This window comes from Hydra vulgaris, chromosome 12 (genome assembly GCF_038396675.1).
Source record: "Hydra vulgaris chromosome 12, alternate assembly HydraT2T_AEP".
NCBI lineage: Eukaryota > Metazoa > Cnidaria > Hydrozoa > Anthoathecata > Hydridae > Hydra > Hydra vulgaris.
Window position 1 is genome coordinate 79,029,774 of NC_088931.1, and position 6,525 is coordinate 79,036,298.

At 24.3% G+C, this 6,525-nt stretch overlaps 1 long non-coding RNA gene across 2 annotated transcripts; it reads left to right on the top strand.

Annotated features, from left to right (window-relative positions):
• The first annotated feature begins 770 nt into the window (after positions 1-770).
• LOC136088527 (uncharacterized) lies at positions 771-3,811 on the top strand. 2 transcript variants are annotated; one of them, XR_010642235.1, is made up of 7 exons: positions 771-910; positions 1,635-1,692; positions 1,779-1,908; positions 2,505-2,603; positions 2,832-2,976; positions 3,279-3,332; positions 3,418-3,811. It is a non-coding gene; the product is annotated as an uncharacterized LOC136088527 (long non-coding RNA). The 2 variants fall into 2 exon arrangements; XR_010642234.1 differs by having other exon boundaries at positions 1,779-2,603.
• The last annotated feature ends 2,714 nt before the right edge of the window (positions 3,812-6,525 follow it).

A 6,525-nucleotide genomic window follows, 5' to 3' on the forward strand; every position in this document is an offset into this window, starting at 1 on the left:
ATTGTAGCAATAGCATGTGATACAGCTTCATTTTACTTAGCATATACATTATAACATTTACTTAATATATAAAATTATTTTAAAAAGCTATTTATAAATATGTATAATAGTTATCAACATATAAACCAACATATAAACATTGTCAATAACTAAATTAGTAAACGTTTTTATGTTCTTAACACACTTTAAAAATGGTAGAAATTCCGTAAAACCACGACGCAAGAAGCCCTTTGAGAGTATCTTACCCCACGTAACCGAGGACATCTTGCCTCATTTGTAGTGAGTGCAAGTTTAATACAAATAAAATTAATTTTATTGCTAAGTTATAAAATTTCTTGACTATATATTATTGTGGGATAAATTCTTTATAAAGCAACACATTTTTTACCTTAATCGCATAAGTATTGCCGATCCAATAAACATTCAAAATTAGAAGCAACTTCCCAGTAGGCACGCAACGTTTTATTCACGTTTCAATCACGTGTATTTTAGGTGACTTCGTCCAAGTTAATATTTTACATGAAAGTTACGTAAAAGTTACGTGCCAAAATATCGCGTTTAACGAAAATTTTTTTATTCTTAATAAAAACCAGTGATAAGAAATATAAAATTATATTTTTTATTATATTATTTATTTTTTTATAGTATAGCTTTGTATTCATTATATTAGTTATAATTATTTTACTTCTATGATGATATAATTAATTTTTATTGTAGTTTAATTATAATTAAAAAAAAAAATTGGTCTATAAAATATCTTATAACGCAATGTGCATTTAAAACAAAACTAAATAGTCCAATATATTTTAAGTTGTAATATCTAATATCCAAATTACATCAAATTAAGTTAAATAAACTAGTACCAAGCGTCCCTATTTGCCAAACAAATGAGATTAAACTCAAATACAAGGTATGGTTTTTTCTACTTTATGATATAATATTTTAAACTAGCGAATTTGTCCATTTTGCTTACTTAATTTAGTACAAAATAAGTTATGTTATAACGAATTTAATATCAAATTAAGTAAGCTACATGGACAAATTATAAGTTCTAGCAGAACTTATTCTTAATTCTTGAGCAATAATAATGTCTGTAGAACTTCTGCATACATTATTGCTCAAGAGTCGATTAGATAAAAACCAAAAATAGGTTTTCTTCTATTATTTGGTTTATATCAACAAGGTTAAAGAAGTTATCCAAGATAATATCAGTAAACAAATGTGTTATGTTATTTATTATTGATATGTATATATTATTATTATATACTGTATCTTTTTGTAATATATGACATCTTGATCTTGTGCTTTACTTGTTAAAAAAGGTTAATACTTATTTATTTCATTTTTTTATATTATTTAAATATTATATGATTAATATATATATTTGAATTGTATTTATGAAATTATTATTGTATGTATTATATAACTTTTATTGCTATTGTTATTATGTACAATATAAAACAGGTTATTAACGCGGATTTGTTCAATGTTTTCCCCACAAAAAGATGATTATGATGCTATTGTATTTGAAACTGCATTATACTTATCTTTCAATGTTGACAACCTTCCAATATGTAAAGCAATTTTCTCTCTAATATAGCATTGCTTTTTTAAAAAATTGTTTCATGATTTAGATCAAAGAAATAGCAACACTATAAAATCTTGTTGCCAAAAAAGTTAGCGACTCACCATGTAAGACTTGTGTTAAAAGTATGTGATTTAAGATAATTATTTAATAATCAATATTATTATTTAAGTTTTTATTTGTTTCTTTTTAGCTAAATTTGGTCTCGCTAGCTATTATTGGAGAAAATATCGACTTATGCATTAGATAAAGTTAGATGCATGCTCTTACCCGGTTTCCTTCCTCACGTTTCAATCATGTATATTTTAGGTGACCTCGTCCAGGTTACAATTTTACTTAATTGAAGCATGGAAGTTACATTGCCAAAATATTCTGTATTTTGGATCTTTTTTTATTCTCTACATAAACCTATGATTAGAAACTCGGAAAGATATTCTTTATTTTATTTACTATTTTTTTATAATTGAGTTTCAGGGATTATTTTTTTTGGGATATTCCCGGAATACCAGATATTTTTCTGAAATTTATCTTTTTCCAAATATCCGAGTTTTCCATACATGCAAGTTAAAGTATATATTATTGTCATCAACTGGGCTGAATGCAAAATTAAGGGAAAAATTAGGGGGGAAATATTCTGAATTTTTTCAGGATATTTTCCGCAAACAATTTTCAAAATTTTTTAAATATAATGATTATATGAAATATGTAGTTTATATATTCATTATTGTAATTACTTTTTATTATACTTTTATAATAATATAAATATTTTGCATTGTACTTTTATAATAATAAAAAAAGTATCAGGGTATAAGATATCTTATAACATCGCAATGCATTTTTGACAAAAATAAAATGTCACATATATAATATTTTATCTAAACATATTATATTATTTTATATCTAAGTTTTATCAATTTAGGTTTAATAAATATATTACAAAGCTTAGTTCAAAATCGTGTAACTTTATGGCAGATAATTCTCATATTGCAACATGCAAAAGATCAAACCCTAATACAAGGTATACTTTTTTTTTCTACCCTATTATATAATATTTTAGACTGTCAAATTTGTTGATGTAATTAATTTAATAATAAATAAGTTATTATAACTTATTTAATATTAAATTTATTAAACTACATGACAAATGATAAGTTCTGTATAAAATATTAATTTTTTTAAAAATTATATAAAATATAATTTTTCTGTGTGCATTCTAAAATTACATTTAATGTTCAAAACTTTGTAGATTACTCATTTAAAGCAACTTCGTAGGCTGTCACCTTTGCATTTAGTGAGTTAATGTATGAACAAGTTAATGCAGAAACAAGTGCAAATATAAGAAGATGGAAAACAAAGAAAACAAATTATTTAATCAGATGTTATCACATAAGGTGAGTACAGGTCTTTTTCTAATCACGCGCATCAGTTATTAACTTTATATATAGATATATATTTATCTATAGACAGATATTAGATATAGATATATATAGATAAACAATATTTTTTTAGACTTGTATTTATTATTTTGTACTTCTTTTTTTTATTTATCTGTCGACTTTTTTGTTATGTCTTTTTTTATTAAATCCTTATTTATTTTTTAGCAATAAGAGTATAAAATTAGAAGGCAAATGACTTTTTTTATTTTTCTACATTGTATGTAGTATTGTTTTCTTAAAATTATTTAATGATTTAGATAAAAAAAAACAACTAGAAAATCTTATTGCCAAAATGGTTGGCAACTTACCAAGTAAGATTTGTTTTAAAAGTTTGTGATTTAAGATAATTATTAAATAATCATATTATTATTTAAGATTTTATTCGTTTCTTTTCAGCTAAATCTGATTCATTAGATAAAGTTTGATGCGTACTCTTATAGGAGAAAATATCGACTGATTCGTTAGATTATGTTTGAAGCGTGCTTTTATGGAAGAATATATCGGCTGGTTCGTTAGATTAAGTTTGAAGTGCGCTCTTTGTGGATCGAAGCGTGCTCTTCGTAAGTTGCAGATCTATGACTTGGTACTTATTACTTATTGGATATAAGGAGGATATTTTACCAGAAGTGCAGCTTTTATTACAAATTCAAAATGTTTATGTCAAGAACTAATATATTGTCTAATAAAACCATGTAAATATAATATTTAAAAGACATAACACTTACTTTACAAAGTAAAATAAAACTACATCATAACAACAAATTACTTTTACGTGTAAAAGTAACTAATTAGCGAAAACAGCTTACATAAAAGTAATTTGAAAAAAGTTATTTACAATAACAAATAAAAGTAATTTTTTTCTTTGAAGTTTTATACTTTACTTAGTAAGTAAAATGTAAGTTATATTATTTACTTTCTCAAAAAACAACCATTTCATGTTGATTTAACATAAATTTTGAGATTGGTAGCGTATTCAAAAAACATCAGTAATACTCTGATTTATGTGGGCAATATTTGTGGTGGGGCATCGGGAAACGATTTTCTTCACGTATATCGTCAAGGGTAATTCTATTATAAATAGGGGCAAATATAGCCAACACGCGCGTATACCAGTAGTGTAGAGTCGGGCTCCCTGTCGCATGAGTGTTAATAGGGGCTGCTAAATAATCATTAATATTTTGTTTTGTTTTTGCTTAACAGAAATAGGTTAGTGGTCATAATGAAACTTTGTCGGGTGAGGACTAAAGAAAGGGGGCATAATTTCTAAGCTATGGGTAATTCATGCATGTATAAACCTTGACTAAGTCACTGTTCGTATGAGCGCCCTTTTTCTCCAGTTTATTTTCTTTGTATTTGCCATTTCAATCAACTATTTTGTTATGATGATATGACGCAGTATAACATTTTTCGTATTCGCAAGGACATCGACTGCAAAAACAGTTTTCAAAAAATCATAAGTCATATAAACTATCTGATATGATTTATATGATTAAAGGATTGTTTATCAGATATTCTCTTTTATTGCGTTTTTACATATATAAACTATTTGAAAAAAGATGGTAAGGAAAGCTATTCAATCTTCTACCATAGGTTGAGAGCACCTTAATAACCTACTTTTTGTTGCGTTGGTGTCCAACCCTTAAATTGTTATACAAAAAAGTGTTATTACTTATTATTTAAATAAAATAATGTTGTTAAATAATTCTTCAATAGTTTATACATACATACATAAATAAACTATTTAACTATATATATAATATATATATATATATATATATTTATATATATATTTGTAAAAATTTTAATAAAAATCACAATATTTTTTATTCTTGACATGTTTCGTAGTCTTACGACATTTTCAAAAGATTTAATTTATTTATTTACCAGAGTTTTATTTTTAAATTAAATCTTTTGAAAACGTAGTAAGACTGCGAAACATGTCAAGAATAAAAAATATTGTAATTTTTATTAAAATTTTTACAAATTTATTGCTAATGCGATGTTCGAAATATATATATATATATATATATATATATATATATATATATATATATATATATATATATATATATATATATATATATATATATATATATATATATATATATATATATATATATATATATATATATATATATATATATATATATATATATATATATATATATATATATATATATATATATATATATATATATATATATATATATATATATATATATATATATATATATATATATATATATATATATATATATATATATATATATATATATATATATATACAGTTACCTAGAAAGGTTAAAAAAGTTAGGATACACGGAGGAGGGGGGGGGGGCTGAAACAGAAATTAAGGGGGCCTAACGCAGCTAAAATTTAAATAGAAAAAACTGAAACTTTGAGTTAGTTTTGAGAAAATATATACATATGTCTAGAATTTTTTATAATATATATATATATATATATATATATATATATATATATATATATATATATATATATATATATATATATATATATATATATATATGTCTAGAATTTTTTTTTTTACTTTATATATATATATATATATATATATATATATATATATATGTATATTTATGAAGTACCGTCTTTGATTTACTTCCGATTTTCGGTTGTTTATTGCTTTTGGCTTAGCAGAAATGGAGGTTTACTATTTATATTCTCATATATAAAAACTTAAAAAATATAGTAAAATATTTGGTTCCATTGCAAAGTTTACTTAACTTAAAGTATTGTTTGGTCATTGTCAGTTCTTACTGAATCTTGCAATTAACCTATCACTACCATTCAGACTAGCTATAGCTCTGAATCTCCACATATTACAATCTTTACTTTCAAATTCCACATATTACAATTCCAATTGAAACTCCACATATCACAATCTCTACTTTCAAAGGTATTTTTTAACAAACCTAGTATTTTTGAAGCTTTGTTAACACATACTTGTGTTTTTTTTTTTTTTTTTTTTTTTTTTTTTTTTTTTTTTTTTTTTTTTTTTGCTATATAAATTTATTAAAGTCGTAAAGCATAATATAAATACAAATAGCAGGGGCAAGAAGAAGACATAATTGGTCTTATCACCAAGCCCCTTTGATTTGATGTTTTCATTTCATAACCTGTTTTACAAAAACACCTAGATCTCTCTTTATTACACTGTCTGAGAGGTCATAATTCATTTCATTTACGTTTAATGTGTATGGTTTAACAATACCTCGAAGAACATTTTCATTGCCAAATCTCATCACCTTACATTTTTTGTAATTAAGTTCCTCACGCCTATCGTTGCACCATTTCACAATGTTGTCAAGGACAGTTTGTATTTCTGAGTGTTTATCAAGGGAATCTTCTATGGCTATTAGTTTGCTATCGTCAGCATACATTTAAAATGTGTTTTGCATAACTTCTGGCTAGTCGTTTATGAATAGCAGAAATAAAATGGGTCTCAGAACTGAACCCTGAGGAACGCCACTGGTAACAGAT